The 23516-nt window shown below is 51.9% G+C and overlaps 1 long non-coding RNA gene across 1 annotated transcript in view; it reads left to right on the plus strand.

Moving 5' to 3' along the window:
- The window catches only part of LOC148643859 (uncharacterized), an 84000-nt gene that overhangs the window by 51834 nt on the left and 8650 nt on the right, over positions 1-23516 (plus strand). Inside the window, exon 4 of the long non-coding RNA XR_015928848.1 lies at positions 17978-18101. This is a non-coding gene — a long non-coding RNA (uncharacterized LOC148643859). The remainder of the gene's footprint in view (positions 1-17977; positions 18102-23516) is intronic.

The raw sequence follows: 23516 nt of genomic DNA on the forward strand, positions 1-23516 counted from the left end.
CGCAGCTGCACGGAGCCAGGTTAGTGTCGAACCCGAGCCATTGGTGTCTGCGATCTTCGCCCTGGGGTCCAGTCAGGGGTCTGCCAGCTGCTGGGAAGCTCTTAAAGAGAGCTCCGCAGGGGCACGGCAGACCCGGATGGGATGTGCCAGAGCCCGACATGTACAACTTCAGAAACTTGAACTTGAACAGGCTTGGAAGTGTCTGCTTCTGGGACAGCAGGTCGGACCTGTGCTGCCACACGGGGGGGGATGGATGAGGCCCGTCTGCGCTGGAAGGGCACCCTGGGAGAGCTGTCCTTGGACAGGAGCTGCGTGCTCCTTTCTTCTTTTACATCATGGTAAAACCACAGCCTCCCTATCTTCTAGCTGGGCTCCGCAGCCCTACTCCACCAGGCTGCCTTCCGCAGCCACAGTATGGCCACCGTGCAGCTCCGGAGCTCATTCTGCTCCGCTGACATCATGCTCCGCATTCCAGCAGGCTCCAGCCGCTGTGTCACCCAGACAGAGAACAAGCAAACGTTTGGGAAACGAACAGCTTTTCCTGTCTTGGGAAATGCCGGGGCTGTTTTTCACAACACGCGTTTCTGAAAAAAGCTGTTTATGTTTTTCCGGGCGCGCGCCAGTTTTGCGTGGCTGAGCCTTGTGGTGGACGTCTTCATTCCTATGGTGACACATTCCTTCTCCTCTGCTCTTTAATCTGTACGGCGGAATACGTCTTTGAATTTCAGTTGCGCCGCTCATCTGGAAAGAATATTGTCTGTAATACTGAAAGGGCTGGCTTCATGAAGTACCAAATGTGAGCACGACCCAGTATTTCTCCAACCTAGCCTAGCTGCTGTGTCAAAGGTACCTTATATCACAGTTCTGTGTAAAAGTATGTACGGTATTATACAATTCAAGATCACACGCTCACAGTTAATTAAGAAACAAATAAAGCAACATAACAGTAAGACAATATCAAATAAGTAAACCTGCAAACTGATGTTTCCACACACTGTAGGTTTAGGCAGTAAATGGCTCCCACCAGCCTTTATTATAGCGTGCAGATATTTTTTTGCAACTTGGAACGAGCCGTTGTGTAGTTTTTCCTCCTTTTTCATTTCCGAGCAGCTGGGAGTGCCAATTAAACTGATGCACTTCCCAGGAGCCAGGGATTCAGATCTTCTTCTAACACACGGAGCTGAAATCAGGTCACCCAGTCCGGTCCGCGGCAGGTGACTGTGGCGTCTGTCTGTCTGTCTGTCGGGCGTCATGTTGATGGTCTGTCTGTCTGTCTGTCTGTCTGTCTGTCTGTCTGTCTGTCTGTCTGTCTGTCTGTCTGTCTGTCTGTCTGTCTTTGTGTGTCTGTGTGTCTGTGTGTGATGACTGCTGTTCTGAAACCTGTCTTGGATCTCCTCTCACTCTCACTTCATCGAGCCCCTAATTAAACTAATACCTTGCTTAATTAAAGCTGTTTGCAGCAGGAAGTGAGCAGAAGCTTGGGAGATTTTAGGTGACTTCATGCGAAATGCAGCAGTTTCAAATGACCGGTTGCGGCTCTCCACCTCAACCTACAGCAACGGCCTGGGGGGTACCCCTGCACCCCATCTTTTGACATGCTGCCAGCTCTGCTAAACGCAGGCGGCGGGCGTGCCCCTTGCTGACATCACTGGGGGCTTGCAGGCTCCCAGACTCTTTGCAAACCTCCCCGATTTGACTTATCCCAGCTCCAGCCTCATCCATGGAGATGCATCACCCCTGGGGGAACCCCAGGAGCCCCATATTTACATCCGGTGGGTCCTGGTTCGAAATAAAGTGCCTTGTCTGCACCTGTTCAGCTCTGCTGTCCGTTACCTCATCATAAATGGTATGATCAGTTCCCTATGCATCTTATAAGAATGAAAGAATTAGGACTTTGACGTTATTTGCATCACTCTGAAAAACCGTCCCTCCTGTTTGGCCACTCTGGAGGTAATGGGGGCGCGCTCCTGGGCTGGGTTCCTCTGAAGGAGTCCGACACGAGACTGGCACCCCAGTGGCTTGGCCAGCCACTGCACGGCGTCGGCGATGACACCCCTGTCCCCTGGGCTGCGAGGGCAGAGGTTAAGTCGCGTGATTGCGGGAACTCCTCTCGCCAGGCGTGACGTCAGTGCGTTTGCAGACCCTGTGGCGACGGGATTTGCATCACGGCAACATTATCTGTGATGTCAGGATGAGGCAAAAGTGTTCTTCGTGGCCACACTGCCACACACACGGTTATTATAGAGCGTGTCATTCTTGCTCTGTTGCCGAATAGATGAATTTGTTCCTAAGCATACGAGTAATGTGAGATCGGAGACTGGGACACGCGTTGCGGCATGCCCTGCTATGCCACTCTGCACTCTGCTTTTACCATGATCTGTCCAGGCTTTTACCACAATTAAACCAAACTTTCCTCCACTTCACTGCACTTTACCATGATTTTGCTGAGCCCTGCCACAATTTGCCGTACCTTTGCCATGATTGTACAGGGCTTAACTACAGTTTTAACTGTAGTTCACTGATCTTTACTACGCTTTGCTGGTTGTACCATATTTTACCACGGTAAAGGTTACAGTACAAGCCTTGTAACTTTTTCCTTTCTCCTTCTCTCCAGCAACAGGTATGAATTAAATACATACAAGTGGGAGCCAGAGGATAGTTCCTTTGCAGTTCTTTTTTTTTTTTCTTCAGACCGTGACTCCCACGAGCCAAGCAAAAAAAAAAAAATACACATGTGGAGCAACCTCTGTGCAATTCTTGCCCGTACGTGAAGTCGTTGAGGACATTTTTCTGCCTTTGTCTGAAAGCAGAAATGAAGGAAAAGAAGCAATCGTCCCTCCACACACACACACACACACACACACACACAAGCATCATAGCCTCCCCTCCTGTCTCCCCAGCCCACATGCCCCCCGGATCCTCCAGACATCCCCCCCAAAAACAGCCCCCCAGCAGACGCTGTGACCCCCTGACTCCCGCAGAATGAGCTCTGGCTATGGCGAGCGACAGAGACGGGGAGGGAGGGAGGGAGAGAGAGTCACGGGCAGAGCAGCCCAGCTCTAATCACTAAACAGCAGACAGGCAAACAGAATGATTTCTTTACATCTGGAGGGGGAAGCACAGCGCTAAAAATAAAAAAAAAGAACAGAGACAATCTCTGCCGATCTGTCAGCGGATTTGCCAGGAAGAAATGCAATACAATTACTTCCACAGAGCTCAAGCCTGCATTTACATATGCAGACGTGAGGGTACTGCTCTGCGAGAGAGAGAGAAGGATGATGCATTAATCTTTAAACACTCAACATGCAGATTTATTACAGACAGCAGGAGGGACCGAATTAAAAAAAATACAAATAAAAAAAAAACGCTTTGCTAGAGAACAAGAACTTTTTTTTCTAAAAAAAAAAGCCCTTTCGGCCAATTTCATTGCAATTTTTTTTTTTCTTGGGGAAAAAAAACAAAACATTAAAATCGAGGGCCGAAGGCCCTGCTGTGCCTCTCTCTGTTCCTGGTTCAGCTCATGGGTCCCTTGCTCTTTCTCCCTCCTTTCTTGCTCCGCTTTGCTTATTTTGTTCTCTTTTTTGGGGGGTAACTTTAACCCCCCCTCCCTTCGTTTAGCTCCTTCTTCAGTCTTTATTTCAGGATTTGTTTAACTTAATTCAACCGGTAACCCTCTCCCCATGCCACACAGTGATTTTCAAACCCCAGTCAATAAAAGGAGAAAAAGAACAAGTGCCCGATGTTATTTTTAACCCTTTCGTAGTTTTCACTTTCAAATACATTAACTTTCATTTAACTTTCATTTATTTGACTTTGATATCAGAGTATATTTAGCAGGCAAAAGTGCTCAGGGTTATTTGGCCATTTATTAAGTCTGATAGATATTGTCTATAAAACTGTGTGTTTATTTTATTTCCCTTATCTGAGTTTCTTGGTCTCTTCTTCTCCCATGCAAGGGGTGACACATGTTTTTTAAGTTAAATAAACTCTTTTAAATTTACAGGATACCACTGCATTTTTCCTGCATGTGTTTCGACATCAGATTGATGCAAGTATGCATTTATTTTCTCTATTATTGTACTGTTATTTGTTTTCTGCCATGCAGTATGTGTAGATTTTGGTTGAATATCTAAATGTATGAGAATTCCCATCCAAGGCCTCTCGCACTCTACAATGTCCTCTCTCAAAAACCCAAGTCTGAACTTTTCCACGCAGGGTGAAAGAGACGAGTCTTCCTTTTTTAATTACCAAAGGTGATTAATCAAGGTAAAGGTCTGAAGGTATTGCTGGGTTTATCTCTGGGAAAGCAGAGTCTCATTACCAATCAAAAGAGACGACTTTCATTAAAATCACATGGGTGGGTGAAGCCATCAGCAGGATCCCGGGCGGCGCTGTTCAGTCCTGCTCCGGCTTTGATTAGCTCTGTTTTATGTTATCCGCCATTGGCAGCTGTTCCAGCTAAAATCCCTCCTCCTCCCCCAGAAGTGCTGGGAGTCACGGCGGCCAATTAGTGTGGCGCAGAGCTTCCAGGCCCGTGGCTGAGCAGTGTCCCCCCAGAGCCTGCTCTCTTCAACGGGCACATAACCACCCAGGAAGAGGTGATAGCAGAGCTGCCAGTATAGCCCCCCACCTCCTGCCAGCGAAGGGCTGTAGAACTGTCGTGCAGATCTGCTGGCGATTTTACCGAGGGTTTAGCAGACAAGCGGGCCTGTTCTAGACTCCTGAGCGGAGGTGTTTATCCGCGGGACAGGCCGGACAGACACGGCGTGGGATCCGCAGGCCGCCGGTTCGAAAGGGCGGTGAAAGGCGGCGCCGCTCGGGTTTGGGCGTGGCGAGAACCTTTTCCGCCGAGGACACTGGGAAAGGCGATAAAGTGGAAGTTGGCACACGTACGGGTCATTAATTTACCCTGCTGACGCTTTTATCCAGGGTGACTCGCGTCTCCCACCCCCCCCCCATTTAAACAGTGGGGGGCCTGTCGCGGGAGCCATCGGAAGGGAAGAACCTTGCTCGGGGGTTCCACAGCTGTGCCCCATTTGGAACTGGAACCCGCAACCTCCCAATGAGTTTCAGAGGAGTCCGGAACCCTGCCCACTACTGCACACCGCGACCCCTGTGGTTACAAAAGCAGGTAGAACAACAGCTGGGGCCTGTGGGCGCTTCTGCTCCAGAGCTCTCTCTCCCCCCAGACTCTGACTCTGCCGCTATCCCAGCGGCAGCCCTCGAGTCTCCAAAGCCACACCTGACGCCTCTGCAGCGCAGAGTGGTAATCGTGCGCCGTGCGCGTTAGATCTACGACGCGGTGCGCTTTGTGGGTCATCCTGTGCGGACCTCCTCTCCAGGCCGAAATCAGAAGTTGATCTTCCGTGGATGTGACACTAGATAATCTTGCTGGCGTTCCAGGACTATCCGTTCAGAGTCTCTGTATGAAAACCGACTCGAGCTCCGATGCTAAATTAAAACCAGCTTGGCGTTGACATGATATTCCTTTTTTTAAATGTGTTTCTTTCTTCTTCTTCTTGTTGTTGATGAAAGGCAATGCATGTAAGTTCTGCAAGTAGCTTGAGGTGCTCCAGAAAAAAAAAAAGCACTGAGAGGCAGGGACAAAGTTATTTATCTCTGTTCATTTTGTTCAGTCACATGTCTGCACGTGCTGGAAAGCTGAGCAGTCTTTTCTTTTCCGGGCTTTTTCCAATGCATCCCGCCAGTGCCGCTTGCCGAAGTCCCGCGTCTTTTCCCAGCTTCTTCCAGCTGGGAGCCCCAGCGGCCGAGCCCATCTCGGGCCGTGGAAACCCCTGCAGGCCGTGGCCCTCCCCATGACGGCGACGCCTCTCGCTGAGGGAGAGAGCGGTCCAGCTCTTTGGAAAATGCACGTTGGATCCGGGGATATTGTCGGAAGCCCGCTGGTGGCCGAACACTGCACACTGTTCAGCGTGTCGCCAGGCGTGCCATGTGCCTGGTCTACCCCTGAGCCATCACCCCCTCCATCACCTCGCCCCTGGTTCCTACCGGTCCTTGTTATGGCCGAGCTCTCCTTGATCCCTTAATTGAACTAACGATTTTCTTAATGACACCTTCTGCGTCGATCTCTCAGCGGCTGAAGGCAGGCAGGTTTCCCATGCCCCGCGCGGTCGTATAGTTCAGGGGGAATGGCCAGCGGATTAAGGGCTGAAAACAATCTTGAGGGGGTGAACTAAGTGGGCTGTGCTTCAATTATGGAGTCGATTAAGTCCTTGAGAGCTCAGCTGAAACGAACACTTGCAGGCGCTGGGGTCAGGGGGGCGCGCGATTGGGTTTGCTTCCTAGAGCAAAGAGCCCGAGTGCAGCAGTTCCCTATTCTTAAGGGACCTCAGGCCTGACGTGAGACTCGTGTCATTCTGTTACTGAAGCAATGAAGCCTGAATGGTCTGCACCGGGTATTGTCTCTTCCTGATCCCTGCACACAAATGAGAAACGACAGCACTGGGGATGGCCCTTTCTCTCAGGTGCAGAGAAGCGGCCCGCTACTCTGACCTTCTGACCTTGCCTGGAACATCTGCTGGCCAATCAGGGTGCCGCCGTTCTACCAATCCCCTTTGTAAAGAGAGCTCCCCAACCAGCTGTGTGCAGAAGGGACCCCTGTCACTCCTAAGGTTCCTGTGGGCCAGCAGGCTGTTTAGAGGAATGGTCTGGGTTCTGGACTGGTAACTGGAAGGTCTTGTGTTTAAAATCCCGGCTGGGTCAATGCTCCTTAGCAATCTATCTTTAGATAAAAATCAGACAGATTAGTAGTTAATATAATATAGAGTATGACATGTGGCGAGCTGGGATCGTTGTGTTTTGGAGTAATGTAATTAGTGGAGTGCCACAGGGGTCTGTACTAGGACCACTGCTGTTTCTAATTTATATTAATGATCTACATTATGGTATGGTTAGCAGACTAGTCGGGTTTGCAGAAGCTACCAAATGAAAAGGATTAACAAATTACAAGCAACACACGTAATTCACAGCTTTAGATCAAATTCAAGAGTGGGCAAACACCTGGCAGATGATGTTTAATATAGACAAGTGTGGGGTTTTACAGGCAGGCAGCAAAATCATAAACTATAAATACAAAGTGGGAAATGGCTGAGCTTGAAGAAACTGCTTATGAAAAAAGACTTAGGAGTTTATGTGAACACATCATTTACATCTTCTAAACACTTTGGGGAAGCAGTAAAAGAGATGAAGTGTTAGGACATGTACTGTAGTGAAATGTTATGATAAAACTGTATAAGGCACTAGTAAGGCCTCATTTAGAATATGACGTATAATTTTGGTCACCATGTTATAGAAAAGATATTGCCAGTCTGGAATCCATCCAGAGAAGAGCAAATAGAGCAATTCCAGGGCTGAAGGGACTGAACAGAGAAAATTAGGAGGGGACCCGAATCAAGTATTCAAAACCCTCAAAGACCTCGATAAACCCACTCCTGTGGACTTCAGAATCAACAGTGAAACAAAACAGGGACACGAGTGTTAAGGAAGTAAGAAGTTCTAAACTTCACAAAGGGTTGTGGGTATATGAAACAAGCAACCCAGGCTTGCTGTTGAAGGTATCCTTCAAGAAATGGCTGGACAAGATCAGTTGGATCAATTAGCTGGTAACTACCAATCAAGCTAATTAATCAGTAACAATATGGGCTAAATGGTCTCGTCTCGTTTGTTCCACCGACACCTGACGGACAGAGCTGCGTCCACCACTTTTCTGGTTTTGTTTTAAAGCAGAGGACGCGTCAGTGACCTGTGCATTTGTTTTACGTCAATGGTGTGATTCATGTGGTCTGTGCTAATGGTTCAAGCTGGGGACAGTACAGTATGCAAACGATATACTATTTCCTCCTGCGCGTCACAGACAGCTAACCAACTGTGAGGAGCCCCATCTCGTCGAGTTACACAGTAATTTGTGACAGCAGGGCTCTTGCATGACTGAAGATCACATGACGGTGTGTAGGCTCTGAACAGGCGTGCATGTGCTGAAGTATGAAGGAATGCTTCCTTTAATTGGATCTACAGTACATCTACTTACAGACTTCTGGCTCCAGCCCGTGAGTCTGACTCTTCTAATTGACTTTGGGATCCATCTGCTTGTAGATAAGATGGCAACGACAAACTGGGAACAATCTTCCAAGTGGGGCCACACTCCCTGGTCAGAGGGCTGACTCCCTCCCTGGCTCGATGGCAGTGGGTGTCATCGCGCTTCTAGTCCTCCAGGAGAACCATGATGCTCAATACCAACTTGACACCGACGAAAACTTTTCGAAAAACTCCTAAACTTTTTTGAAAAAGAAGGGAGCTGACCGCTTGAAATATGCCGCCTCTGCCCGATTTTTCCTCTTGGTGTGAACTTGCTCGCTCTGTGCGCTGACTGTGTTTTGCCAGGGTCTCTTTACCCCAGCGTCTTCATTCTGGATTTGCTGTCATAAGGGTGATGTAAGGGTGATGAATGGTGATGGTAAAGTGATGTCAGGGTGACCTTAGGGCAATGGTAGGGCATTTGTAGGTGATGGCAGGATGCAAAGTTTGCTGAAGGCTTACGGCGATGAATGAGGCCCATGTCATGGGGCATCTGTGCAGTGGGTGGCACGGGTAGGATTTCCAGACCCATTTCAATGTCGGGTTACATGGGGGGGGGGGGCTTGAGGTGAAGTGCTTCACCTCATGGCAATAGTGGTTTTATTCTCAGAGCTGCGCTGCCACCCTGCAGGTCCAGACTGCTTGCGTGGACAGGAGGAGAGCCAGCGCCTCACCTGCAGAGCCCTGGCAGCAGGCCGGCCCCTGGGACTAGTCTACGGGCTAGAGGTTTTGTCCTCTGTCTTGTCAACAATAGTTTAGACAACAGAAAGAGTCCCAGGGATCATCCAAGCTTCTGTTTCGGAAGCTGGGCAACACTCTGGAGTCCTGGGTTCCGATCGGGATCTCCTGTGAAACAACAGAGTGTTTGGATCATTCCGGGTGGGAATCCAGCTCGGATTTTCTGGATGGCTGCATGCAGACACGTAAGCCAAGAAGACGTTCCATTGGATTGGTAGATTCCTTTCTCTATTCCATAAAAATGCATAAACAAAATAGTCTGCCTGCTGTTGCATTACGAGCCTCGGAGTTGAAAAGACAGAGAGGCGAGCTGTTAGCATCACGGGGTCTTTATGAATCCCCCCATTGTGTGGTGCGCATTCGAGTGGTGTGACTCAAGTCGTAGTGTCTGAGAGGCAGCCAGACAGAGCCCATATTGGGCTGGCTACTCCTTTAATTAACCCTCTAATGCCTGCAGCAGAAGTCCCATAGATCCACACAACCCCTCCCTTATTGGGTCTCCTGCTTACTGCCCTACAAAGCTCACTGGTGATGATCAAGGCACAAAGCGTGCTGGTGCTGGACCTCTGTGAGCAGCAGGGGCACCTTAATCAGGATGTGACCTGTATTCCACCAGGAGCTGAAATAGTCACAGCCCCTTCCCATCCTGTTTTTATGGGATTGAATTGCGCGTTGTGCCAGTTCTTTCCATTTTCCATCAGACAGAACTGGGGATGGCTCCGGCTGGGAGAAGGGGAGGGGAAAAGTCCCATCTTTTGCTCCTGGGGGTAACCACGCGTTCCCTTCCGCAGAGAGGCGTATTCTTTCGTCCCGGGGTCTTGATCCTTTGGACAACGGGTGTAGGAGCCCAGAAAGCACCAGAAAGGACTCAGCCCAACACATCAGCTGTGGCAGTAACTGGGCTGTGAGCTGTGTATCAGTCTGTGCAAGTGAACTCAATGAACTCTGGAAGCTGTTATGTATTAAGTGAAAATCCATCCATCCAGTATAGGAGTACAGGGTCTCAGGAGAGCCGGAGCCTGTCTTGGCAAGGCAGAATACGCCCTGGACAGGCCAGTCCATCGCAGGGCACACATAGGCGCAGGCATGCACACACTCACACCAGGGCCAGTTTTCCCAGGAGCCAATTAACCCCACGAAGGAGCCAGTTTCCTGCAGGGGGAGGAAACCGGTGCACCCAGAGGAAGTCCATGTGAACACAGGGAGAACATGCAAACTCCACGCAGACAGCAGCCCCAGTCTGGAATCGAACCCGGGGCCCCAGTGCTGCGAGACAGCAGTGCTAGCCATGTGCCACCATGCCACCCTTAAAATACTTATTTGATATGATGTTGCTGTGGCACAGTTGAAAGCATAGGAAGCAAAATCAAGGGTATAGATTTGTGTAAAATGGGAGAGGCGGTGCCTGTGGTGCTATCATGCATACAGTGTTAATAGCAGCAATTCTGTAGGCAGTATCAGAAATAAAAGTCCCAGCCTGCTTTCCTGTGGCGTAGTGGTAATAGCTGTGTTTACCAGGCCGGGGGAGTTGCAGGTTCAAATCCTGAGTGGGGCACAGTGCTGTAACCCTAGAGACAGACTCTTTCCCCTTACTGCCCCAGCAAAGCCGTATCTATAAACTGTCTGCGCTGGCACCAACATTTCTGTGTGGGGAAAAAACAGTTTTTGCAACCTCTGCAAATGTCTGTGAATAAATTAAAAATATGAATACTGTAATAATGGATATCCACTGACTCAGGTGCATCGCTGCATATTCAGTTGCTTAGAGAAGTTACAGCTATTTGACCACTTGAAAGCTCTTGATACTTAATTATCAAGATTACAGAGCATTGTGTCAGATTTAAAGGAAAACTCTCTGCACTATTGCTGTTTAACACCTGAAACTGATTTTGTTTCTTATCCACCCAACAGCTTACAACCACCCTCATCTTAAATGTTGTGTAATATTGTTTACTTCTAGTTTTGTGTGAAGGAAATTAAAGTGTTTAGTGTTCATAATGAGCCGCACGGCCTCTCTGCCACGTGGTTTTGAAAGCTTGAGGGGAAATGTAAGTTACTGAAATGAATTTTTTGAGTGCCGGGTTGACTTTCATCCTGTCATTTTCACTCGTCGGTAAGAATGTGTGCTTGAATTATTTTCATGTCTTTCTCCTATATTGTTTATTTCTTTGTCCAGTATTATTCTTTCATGGTTTCTGTTCGCAATCTGCTGGTCAGCGTGTCTCAGCGATGGAAAGCGACCTTAAACAAATTGGGGTCGGATTTTAATAATAATAATAATAATAATAATAATAATAATAATAATAATAATCTTTATTTGATATAGCGCCTTTAAAGGTGGCTTCTCAAAGAGCTTTACAGGATGACAACAACAATAAATAAGAAGAATACACAAGATAAAACACAATAACAATATACAGACCGTGGATGGTGGTACTAAGAAAAGCAGAGGGGTGAAGAATGGAACCAGTTCAGTAAAGGCTTTTCTGAAGAAGAGGGTTTTGAGTCTGGATTTGAAGGAGTTTAGAGAAGGTGACTCTTGGGGAGAGAGTTCCAGAGCTTGGGGGCATAACAGGAGAAGGCCCTGTCACCCATCGAATGTAGACGGGCTTGGGGGACAGACAGGAGAGCAGAATTAAAAGAGTGAAGGTTGCGAGGTGGGGAGCAGGGCGATAATAGTTCAGACAGGTACTGAGGTGCTAAGCCATGCAGAGCCTTGTAGGTGAGCATGAGGAGTTTAAAATAATTCGTTTTTTCTGATGCTTTGTAGTAATGATCTGTGAGGGGAGGGAAGTGATTGAGGTCCATGGCCCAGGGTTCGACCCTGGGTCCTGTCCCTGGCACACTGAGCTCAGATCAGGTTGGCTTTGGGGCTCTGTGTCAACCTTCAGACCAGCAATAACTTCAGGACTGCTGTCATCAAGAGCACCAAGAATCTTATCAATTCGTAGTTAATTGATCGGAGGATATCAACTAGTCTTTTCTCGAAGGAAGCCTTCGCCAACAGGCCTTGGTAGCTTCTTCCAAACTCCCACAATCCTTTGTGTAAACGAGGGCCACCTGCTCTCAGTCTGAAATAATCTTCCTCGTGTCTTCGCTTCGCTAGGAGATTCCTAGTTCATGTCCCAGCTGTGCCGCGGGACTCGCAGTATTGTAAACGGCCCTGATGCGCCAGCTGCCAGCGTTCAGTCCCTGGCGCTTTGTGCGTCACTTTGGAAACCCTTGAAACACGTCTGAACTGATAACGTTGATAATGAGCCAGTCGGAGACGGAGGTGATGGCGTCAGAGATGAGATGAGAATGAATGAACGCCAAGGACGTGCAGCTCTGTGGTTCAGGCCAGCTATAATGCAGTGAGTTGGGGGGGTGTTGACCTGGTCCCGCTGGCTGAAGGCCCACATTGGAAACAGGATTAACGTCAGCTGGATGCCGAAGGAGGGAGATTCCAGATCACAGTCCGCAGCCTGCTGACCGGTCGGGCTGAGCTCCTTCCTCACTGCGTGCGGGTGATGGCGGGCAGGGGGTGGGAACTCGCACTGTGCCTCTGCCTGGCACACAGCGCAACTTCAACCCTTCCAACACATTCGGCAAGTTCCAGCAGAACGGTTTTGTGACAGGTTCTTCCAGAGAAATGTATCATACTTCAGTGGCTCATGTTCTAAAATTAGCCCCATTGTTTAGTCCAGTGTGTTTCCTGTGCTCTGGTTACACGGCTGTGAAAGGACGAGATCGTTGGGATTATTCCAGTCCAGTACAGGACCCCCCCAGCCAGCAGGATGGCTCGCTCGTATCCAGGCTCCCGAACCAAGGCAGACCCTCTGTGTCACTGCGTGTAGCTGTGTGTGTACTGGGTTACTGTGTGGAACTGTATAGTGTAACTGTGTGCACAGGGTTACTGTCTGTAACTGTATAGTGTAACTGTGTGTACAGGGTTACTGTGTGGAACTGTATAGTGTAACTGTGTGTACAGGGTTACTGTGTGGAACTGCATAGTGTAACTGTGTGTACAGGGTTACTGTGTGTAACTGCATAGTGTAACTGTGTGCACAGGGTTACTCTGTGTAACAGTGTTGTGCACAGGGTTACTGTGCCTAATAGAGTGTAGAGGGTTGCTGTGTGTAACAGTGTGTGTAGTGTTACAGTGTCTAATAGAGTGTACAGGGTTACTGTGTGTAACAGTGTGTTGATCTCTATGGAAGCGTGCCGTGGGGAGAGGTGGACATAGTGCAGTCGAGTAGACAGTAGTGCAGTTGCCTCTGCTGTGTCGGTTCTGGGGCCGAGCCAGGCGGAGGGCTGTGGGTGACAGGGTGTGAGCCGGGCCGAGGCTGCTCTGGAGGCAGGTCCTGCGCAGTGTCATTGGAAGAGCGTGTGGGACCAGCAGGCTGCTCGCAGCTGCCTGCGCAGGAGGGGCTGGTCGGCCCCCTCTCCCCCCCGGCTCCAGCTGTGTCCTTCTCCTACCCTGAGAAGGAGCAGGCCCTGCTGTTTCCTGCCGCACTGAGCAGACCTTGCTTGGGGCCAGACGACTCATTCCTAATTTGAAATCCTCCTCCCAGCCCCAGTGTTTTCGGTAACTCTGTATGCAGCCTACAGACTTTTACAGCTGGAGAGGCTCCAGTTTCAACTCCTGTGGCAGGAAATGCTTTTGCAGTCAGAGTCTGTGTCTCTCACGCAGAGTCTGTGTGTGTCTCTGCCTCACTGCCTCACTGATGTCTGTTTGTCTCTGACTCACTGCCTCATTGCTTGTGTATGTTTTGTGTTACAGTGTGTAACAGTGTGTGTGCAGGGTTATGGTGTGTAACTGTGTCTACAGAGTTACTATGTGTAACAGTGTGTGTACAGGGTTACGGTGTGTAACAGTGTGTGTATAGTGTTATGGTGTGTAACAGTGTTGTGCACAGGGTTACAGTGTGTAACAGTGTTGTGCACAGGGTTACAGTGTGTAACAGTGTTGTGCACAGGGTTACAGTGTGTAACAGTGTTGTGCACAGGGTTACAGTGTGTATCAGTGTGTAGATGTGTGTTGATGTTTATGCAAGTGTGCCTTGGGGAAGGGGGCTCTGTACATACTCAGATGAGAAGTAGTGAGGTTTCTGTTTCAGTTCACGTTCTAGGCTCCGCTAGCTCCAGGTGGACAGCCTGTGGTCAAGCCAGGGTCAGTCCTCTGCTTTCTGTCTCCGCTGAACTCGAGACACCCCGTGTGCCATCTGAGTGCTGTGCCCCTATACAGTGTGACAGTGGTGCAGCGGGGCTGATCACCCGTTTGTCCCACAGGTAAAACCGAGCTCCTTGTTTTACAGTGGATGCAAGAGGAGTGAAAAAGCCCTTGATTGAAACCACCCAGTATTGTTACAAGGCTCTGTGTGAGGAGGGAGTGTCTCCTGTGTGTGCAGCGCTTCCTCTCCGTGTGAGAGCTCTCCGCCTGTCTACTGCACCCACTCTTCTGCCTGCTGTCTTTCTTTCTTGGCGCTTCTCTTTCTTGCTTCCTCCTTTCTTTTTCCACCCCCATCTCTGTCTCGGTGTTGCCTCCCTCACACCCCCATCGCTCTGTCCCTCTGCCTCTCTCTCTCTGCCTCCCCGAGGCTGTGCAGGAACGTGCGGAGCTGGAGGAGGTGGCAGCAGGAGTGGCCCAGCTGGTTGCTCCTGTCAGGGCTGAGCCCAGATCCTCTCGTTAACCTCCCGCCCCGGCTTTCCTTCCTCCTGCAGCTCGGGGGCTCCTGCTGGCCGCCTTCTCCCACTCTTCTCCCGTAGCTCTTCTCCCGCTCTTCTCCCGTAGCTCTTCTCCCGCTCTTCTCCCGCTCTTCTCCCGTAGCTCTTCTCCCGCTTGTTACCCGCTTGCCGACGCGGGGCGACAGTGACACTCGTACAGACGTGACCCCTGATTACAACGCTACTGTTGGGAAGGACTCATTAGGTTTAATATATAAATATATTTGAATTTGATTTATGCAGTCCTGGCAGTGATCGCCTCTGTCTCCAGTTTTTGCGTCTTTTGTTTGGGGCGTGATCGTGCACGTGCGGCACCCCCCCCATTTTTTTAACTTAAGCAACTGCCTTTTTTCTTGACCCTCGACCCTTGACCTTCAACGCCCGGGTTCATCGGTGGAGAGCAGTGGCCGCCTGCGCTGCACTGCGCTGCGCGGGGCTCGGGGGGGGCCTCACGGCCGCCGGAGGACCCCAGTGACCCCATGCGGAGCGACCGCTGGGTTGCTGGTGGCGCCGCCGTGGTCTCCCGGCCCTAGCGCTGGCGGGCACGAGGGGGGGGGTCTCCCCGATCCCTCCCGGGGGCGCCCCTTTCAGTTTCGCCTCGGCTCTGGCGCGAGGGACCCTTTGCTGGTGTCGGCACAAGCCCTGCTGGGGGTCCGGTCTTACACTCACGATGCTCACATCCAGTCTGATCTGGACAGGAAGTGACCTGGCGAACAGTCCCACCGTTCCTAGCCCCGTGCTGTCGGCACCCTCTCCTGCTCCCTGATTTGGGGCGTGCGTGGTGGTAAAGTCATGCAGATTTCTGCCTCGGCAGCGCCGGGTCCTGTATTTCTGATGAGAGAGAGAGATCCGTGCTTTCTTTCACCCTCTTTTTTTTTTTTTTTAAGGCTTCACTTTAATATGTATGCAAATGCAGAGTCTTCCATCCCTTAATTGCCTGGTTTCCAGCAGTCAGCCGGTGTGAAGAGTGTTTGTGTTTACGGGGGGCTCTGTCCCTGCCAGTAACTCGCAGCAGACCCGCGCGCGCCCCCTCCCAGCGCCGTGCGGGAGAGGGGCTGGGTGGGGACTGGAATTTGGGGAGCCGAGATAGGCACAGACGACTGGAGCTGAAAATCGCTTGCGCGCCATCGGGGAGATGCGCGTCCCGCGAGCCATCCTGAGCTGTCTCTCCGCACGCTCCCTTCCACTCTCTCCTTCCTGCCTTTGTCTTACTTGCTTCCAACAGGAACGCGTCTCAGCCTCTCGCCTCAAAGGAGGAAGATGAATGTGGCACGCTCTGACAACGTGGTAGATCGCGCATGAGGGGGAATCGAAGTTCCTAACAGTACCTTTGAAATACGGTACAGGTGCCATCGATGTATGTAGTAATAATTCATCACATTCATGTGGCTCTTCTCATCCCGAAGGATCCCAGAGTGCTTTGCACACGGGGGGGGACCCACTTCACCCCACCTGGGTGACACACGGCAGCCCCCCTGACCGACCGGGGGGAGAAACTGCTGCAGCCAGCAGGGGAACCCCGGTTTAATGTCTCATCTGAAGGCCGGCACTTCCTATGGCACAGTGTCTACAGTTGCCATACTGGGGCGCAGGCTTAGAAAGTCTGGCCTGGGGGGGGGAAGAGCGCCCCCTACTGGTCCACCAGCACCACTTACAGCATCAGCTTGGTTTCGTTAGAGATCAGCCATTCTAGTGCTGACCAAGCCCAGCCCTGTTTAGCTTCTCTCCTTGTTCTGCATCTAGTATATTTCTTCTATGGTGCCTTAATATTCTCTTATATGTTTAGGGTATTTTTTAAAGGAACACAAAGTGTTCAAGGTGTATGTTTGCGTACGGTACCTGTGCAGTAGAATACAATTCTGTCAATAACAGGCTGAATCTGAGCAGAGCTGTCAATCCCTGGTTATGACCGAACACTACCGTCTCCAAAGCAGTCTGCTGCCCTGTCAAACACGGCAAGCCCATCCCACCAGGTATCCGCTGCAGTCTGGTCTTCCGCCTGTGTGATCAAGCACTTGTGTTGCTTCACCCTGTGTGTTTGTACAGTACGTTGCATTGTTTCTCTTTTTACACTCGGGGTCTGTGGTTGATCGCTGCTCTGAAGTTCATTTCGCTGTGAAATCCACTTTGCTGGCACTCTGGGGCACTGTTGTGACTTGTCTGCGGTTTGCCACACTCACTGGCCTGGGGCCCTGCTGCATGTGTCCTGTGCAGTCCGGGCACTGGTCTCTGGTGGCTCTGCTTTCATTGTACACCCTCTCCCTCGCCGTGAATTCGGAGACCTTGGGAGATTCCCGACTTCTCCAGGGATGCAAATTATGGGCCTGCCCCCTGACTTAAACCAGAGCCTTGAGTAGCGTGTCTCTAAGCCCAGCGTGACCTGGAGCTGGCGGGAGTTTCTGAAGAGCTGGTGGCGAAGGGATCACGCATGGAGCGGTCTGTACTGCGCTGTATTGCAGCCGAGCCGCCTCTGGTGAGGGTAGCGGAGCTCTGGGATGGGAATCTGGCAGAGTCTTGCTGGAGCACATTCAACAGGGGAGGGGGTCCCTCAATCTAGCCTCAGGCTTCTGGTCACACAGACCCAAGCTCTTCTACACCTAGAGATGGAATGAAGCCTCACTGTGTCCTGAACCCTTTGACGGTGGCAGTAGGCGAGTCTGTGGAGAGGAGATACCTGCTTGCCCACAGGCAGGGAGATCTGGGTCAACAGCGTGAAGACTAAACCACTGGACACAGCTCTCTGGCACAGGCTCTCCTCACATTCATTCATGACAATCTTTACTGTCATTTTTTTTTTGCACGTCTCTGCCACTGCCTTGAGGAAAGACCACAAATAATCTGAAACCCTGAATGCACAACTTCAGATGCTGGTCATTGAACTAGTGCCTGAACGACCTGTTGTTTTTTTTTTAAGTGCGTGATCTGAAATGCAAAATCCATAACGAAGGTGTGTGCGGAGTCGCTCAAAGTACAGGGTGCGAGGGGCACTGGGCATGATATGAAACCGAACGTAAGCAAGCAGGTGAGGCTGAAACAAGACCAGGCATGGAAGAGCCAATCGCAGCTGTTTCCAGACCTGTTACCTGTGCAGCTACACCACAGAGAGGGTTAACGGTCTTGTGGGTTTTGCAGCTTCCCAGCTAATTTAATTCCTGCAAATGTCCTGTTCCAACAGCACAGCTCTTTCTCAGCAGAACATATCCAGACATTGGCCTTTCTGTTCCCTTTTTTTTTCCCCTCCTTATTGAACAAAATTCCTTTCGAGTTCTCTCAGCTTACCCCTCATGCCAGAGGAGCGCGGCTGAATCTCCCTCTCCTTGGGCTCGGGCGCCTGATCAGTAGACAGAGCAGAGTTTCATACAGTGTAACATTGTCTGACTGTCGTCAAGCAAAGCATATCCGTCCATCCTCCCACCCACTGTCTCGCTGCTTCATCCAGCACAGGGCCCTGAGGGAGCCGGAGCCTATCCCAGCAAGCAACGGGGCGCAGGGCAGGGTACGCCCTGGACGGGACGCCAGTCCATCCCAGTCAAACAAAGTGTAGCAGAATGGAAACCAGTAAGGTAAATAGAAATCACTCATTACTTAGTCTTCATATAAGCTATTCTGTTACTTCCAATGGTAAAATAACATTTTTTAAGGCTCCCAGAACACAAGTTATATAAGCTTTCAGTCTCTTTGTCTGTGCCTAAGCCACGTCCACAACTAATATAACCCAGAAAAAAATCAAAGCGTTAATTGTAGGCACCAGGAGGAGCTGTATATTAGCAGCTACCGTATGACAGAATGGTGGGAGTCGCTCTTTAACAGAACGGCGATCCAGTAAGCGGCACAGAAAGGTGGGCAGCGCTATGAATCGCCGAGCACAGATGAAGTGCCGGTGCCGGTGCCGGGTGGGCGGGCGGGGCAGGTGCGTTCGATGGCCGGGAGGCGGGACAGAAGAAGGGTTCGGTTCTGGTGATAGCTGGCACAGTGTTATGGCACAGTGCGGCTCTGCAGAGTCGGGACGGGGCAGGCCCGGCCTCTGACTGGTACTCCCCGTCCTGCGCCCCGCACCCCCAGATGTCCAGGCGATGGACCAGCCGCCCAGTGTGGGAGTGTGTCCTCCCAGCTGGCGGCCCCAGCGGGCCGGGCCCGTTCAGGCTGACCCTCCTCTTCGTGTCTGGAAACGCAGGCGGCTGTGTACTGCCTCTCAACGCTGATGTGTGTAGGAAGACACGACACACACGTGACCCTGCACGCGTTGCAATCGAACCATTTCCCTTCCCTGAGTTTCTTACGTCTTCCTGCCTGCGTCACTCCCTCACGACAACCGTGCTTCGCTGGGGTGGGGCTGGGAAGTGCCTTAACAACACCAGCACATAAGACAGGGTCCTGACCCGGCTGGGGCTCCAATCCCTGGGCCCCTTCCCAGATCACCCTCCCTCCGTCAGGTCCGGTCAAGGCCTGTGACCCCCCCAGGGGTGGACACGGACGCTGCAGGTCTTCACAGTGGCCCTGCCCACCCCTCTGCGGCTCTTCTCCCATCCTCCTCGGGGTGACCAGGGGGAGAGAGAGCCTGGAGTCGGGTGCTAGTTTATGAAAAGGTGTGTTATAAAGGCTGCTGCTGGAAGAGGTGTTAGTGGAGCCAGCAGGGGGCGCTCACCCTGTGGTCCATGTGGGTCCTAATGCCCCAGTATAGTGACGGGGACACTATACTGTAAACAGGCGCCGTCCTTCGGATGAGACGTAAAACCGAGGTCCTGACTCTCTGTGGTCATTAAAAATCCCAGGGCGCTTCTCAAAAAGAGTAGGGGTGTAACCCCGGTGTCCTGGCCAAATTTCCCATTGGTCCTTACCAATCATGGCCTCCTAATAATCCCCATCTATAAATTGGCTCCATCACTCTGCTCTCCTCCCCACTGAGAGCTGGTGTGTGGGGAGCGTTCTGGCGCACTATGGCTGCCGTCGCATCATCCAGGTGGGGCTGCACACTGGTGGTGGTGGAGGGGATCCCCATTACCTGTAAAGCGCTTTGAGTTGAGTGTCCAGAAAAGTGCTATATAAGTGTAAGCAATTATTATTATTATAATTAAGGCCGTTCGTGTTTTTTTCCCAGAAAGGGCAGTTAAGCCTGAAATGTCCTATCATGGCCGGGCACCCAGGTGTGGTACAGTCAAGTGAAAGCGTGTAGTTGTCCCTCGCAGGTCAGAGACCGCGCTGGGATTCGTGTGGGCCGCTGTGCCAGGGCAGTTGAGAACAAGCCCAGCTGTCACTGCGCAGACGCGCTGCTACGTGTTTGAACGTGAAGCCAGTCGTGTTAAGGAAAGACTAGCGCCCTGATTAGTTGTGTTGTTGTTGTTTTTTATTATTGCGTATTAACATAGGGTGAATTCTCAAAGAATCACTTTAATTCTGTTTCCGAAAATGTCGATTGCATCGCGGGGGGGGGGGGGGGGAGCCCTTCACTTTTACCGGAGAGTCGGAATTGCTCGACGCTCCCTTAAACGGACCAAGCTCAGCAGTGAACTCAGGGTTTCAAGTTTTTCACACGACAGCAGAAAGCTGTTTTTTTTTTTAAAAAAACAATACAAAAACAAAACAAAAGCTGACATAATAGTCGTGAAATATAGATAGAAAGATAATTCATGATCATATACGGGACGGTTACGCGCAGTTGCAGAAACATCACCGAGGCGCTGTGATCCGGACTTGAAAAAGCGTCTGTTTACAGCACAGGCGGAAGTCGAGCCCCGCAGATCGAGACGCCTCGACAAGTCGGGGAGCTGCCAAAGACCAGGCGCAACTGTTGAAGCTGTCCGGAGGAGAGCGGCTGGCGCTCCTCTCGCACGCACGGGCAGGCAAAAACGTGTGAAATTAGGCAGGGGCCCCGCCGCGCCGCGCTGGGGGCTGGACAGCAGGGGGACGTGCGTCACCGCTTGGCCCTGGGTTCGAGCCTGAGGAGTAGGAGTAGCCGTAGCCGTAGCCGTCAGCCCAGCGGCCTGCATGTCGGCTCTTCCTGCTTCTCGTCTTTGGGAAAAGCAGGGGGGGCTCGGGGAAACGACTGCACAGTCTGTCTTGTGCCGGAGTTTAGGAAGGCGCATTTTATGAAGCGACGCCGCTTCTGCTAGCGGGGTTAGGAGACTGCCGCCGTTCCGGCCAAGCTTGGCTTTCATTTTTTAAGTTTCTCTCCCTCTCCTTTTCCTTCTCTCCTCTCCTCCTGTGTCGTCTTTTTTTTTTTTGCTTTTGCTTTTTGCCATCTCTCTCTCTCTCTCTCCCTCTCTCCCACTCGCAATCTCTTCAGCACGCACACACACACACACGAACGCAAAAAAAAAAAAACCCGGCTGCCAACCGATTCCGGGAACGAAAAAGCCGAGGGAACATCCACAACAGAGGAGGGAAAGGGGAGGGGGGGAAAATCCATGAAAAACCTCTCAAGGGTAGAGGTTGTTTCCTGGGCAACGCGTCGCGGATTGGCTGCGCCGCGGAAAGAGCTTTCAGGCCCGTGTACGCGCGAGGTGATTAATGGGCCATTGATGGGAGCCGAGCCGCCCGTCTGCTCGGGCCGGCTGGACACTGGGCCGGCTGGACACTGGAAGCGATTTCGAGAACACGCTCATGTCGAGGCGAGCCGCGGTGCTAAGGAAGAGGGTGTTTTTTTTTCTTTCTCTCTTTTAAAAAATAAATAAATCGAGCACGGGTTTCAATGAGACGACCCCCCCACCCCCCACTTTTAGCACACACCGTAATGAAGCCCTGACCCTCCCTACCCTTAAATCTAAACACACGCTCCTTATTCTTTTAGCACCAGCAGGGGAAAAACAAACAAACGCATGTTTCGTTCGGGCCGGAAATGCGCGTCTTTTATCTTTTTTTTTCTTCTTCTACAATGTCCAACGCTCATTTGGAGAAGTCGCCCACCGTGCTTCTCAGACCGGGACCTGTCGTCTGGTTTGGGACCGCGGTGCAGGCGTTGGCCGAGACGCACAGCTGCGTCAGCACGCGTAGGCTGCAAAGGAACAAGTTAAAGGTTTATTCCCTATTGAGGACAGAAGAGAGAAAACGCAACGTTTCGGCTGTGGAGCCTTCTCCCGGTGTGAGCAGCTACACAGCTGTAACGTGTTTCCTTTCCTGTCTTTTCAGCAGGGAATAAACCTTCAACTTGTTCCTTTCCCTCCGGAGTATTCAAACGTCTGCGGGGGCAGCCGGCGTCTTGCTGCCAAACCCCCCGATCTGCTGCAGGTGTTCCTGGGCGCTGGCTGCCTGTGTGGGTCTGTAGGAGGGGGTGGGTAACCCCGTTGGCCTGCTAGCGCTGACATTCACCCTCACCGCTGGGGGGGGGGGGCAGTCCGTGAGGCACTGAGGGGAGGTGCAAATAGAAACAGCCTGACCTCCTCGAACCCGCTGGCTCAGGATCTGCACCTCTGGCTGGGAGGTTGCCGGTTCAAATCCCGCAGCCGGCGGAGGAATCCTACTCTGTTAACTTCCTTCACCCCAACTGCTCCAGGGGCGCTGTACAATGGCAGACCCTGCGCTCTGACCCCCAGCTTCTCCCCCTGTCTGTGTGTCTCATGGAGAGCAAGCTGGGGTCTGCGAAAAGACACATTCCTAATGCGAGAAATTGTATAGGGCCAGTAAAGTGATCTGGTCTTATACTCGCACCCCTGTCACCTCGTGCAACAGGATCGTGCATCCCTCGCCCCCTCGCCCTGTCTGTGCCCCTCCAGCAGCTCCCTGGGAGGTAAAAGTCAGAGGGTCATCTCACAGCCTGATGTCCGCAAATCCGCCTGGCTCGCTGTGCCTCAGCGAGGGGGGCTGGCAGTCCGTCTGGGTCAGACCGCTTCTTTATCACCGCGAGCCCGCGGCAGGAATTCCGGTCTCCAGCCCTGCCCCAGGCGGTGCGGAGTGGGGGCTGAAACCAGCCCCAGCTGGTGCCCAGGAACCCCAGGCCACAGACCAGGCGACCAGGCGCCGGAACGGAAACAGCGTTTTTTTTCCCTCGGTCGGGCTTGTCACCGCGGGGCGGGAGGTGAGACCGGCACGCCGAGGGGTCCTCCCTGAGCCGCTCTGTCGCTAGAAAAAAGATCGGCTAGAGGCGGAAAGCCCGAGCCGCTGCAGGTTTGGAGTTCTGCTCCGAGTCCGTAAGAAAGCAAACCCGCGGCGAGTCCGACTGGCCACAGAGGCAGCTGGGATCGGAGAGATGAATCTCCGTGCTAATGCAAGTGAGACCACTGGGGCAGAGGCACAGGTCTGACTGGAGGGACAACAGGTCACAGACCCAGGGAACTGAATCCCCACGTTAGACAGTGCTTCTCTACTGCAGCACAGCTGCGCTCGGTCCGTCTTTCAGCAGGTCAGTTATCAGGCTCAGCCTCACCTGGCTGCTCATGCTAAAGTTAATGGAAGTGATGTTCTGCAGGTATCCCAGCCCAGGGGTCCTCAGCTTCAGTATTCTGGGCCGATACAGTCCTACCTGTTTCTGCGCCTTACTGGAGCAGGTAAATGATTACTTCTGGCTCTTCAGTAAGAAGCTCCACTGGAGTGAAAAGCTGAACTCCCTATTCATGCCCCTGACGGGCTGAAGTCGTTGGGACACCCACTCAGGTCCGATCCTTCCCGCGTAGGACGGACAGGGGCTCAACTCGACCGGTCTCTGCCTGGCTTGTCTCGCTTTGTGTTTACCGTCTGGGGGCTGTAGCAGGGGTGCTCCCGCGACCACGAGGGAGGTCTGGAGATGGGAGATTGTAATTTCCCCACAGTAGGAGGAGAGGGGCAGAAACGCAGCCGGGAGCAGGGAGAGGGCTTGATGAAAGCCTTTGTTTGTCGGTTTGGTTCCTGGCAGGAGTCTGTTCTGGGCTTTCCCTGGAGCCTTGAGCAGAGGCACTGTGAGACACACAGGTGGGGCGGTGTCCCTCGCTTGGGAAAGATGTGCACATGTGAACGCATTTCCCACCTGACGCGGCGGCGGAGATGCCCGAAGGGCAGCGCGGCCATAG

This window comes from Lepisosteus platostomus, chromosome 21, assembly GCF_059453375.1.
Source record: "Lepisosteus platostomus isolate fLepPlt1 chromosome 21, fLepPlt1.hap1, whole genome shotgun sequence".
Taxonomy (NCBI): Eukaryota; Metazoa; Chordata; class Actinopteri; order Semionotiformes; family Lepisosteidae; genus Lepisosteus; species Lepisosteus platostomus.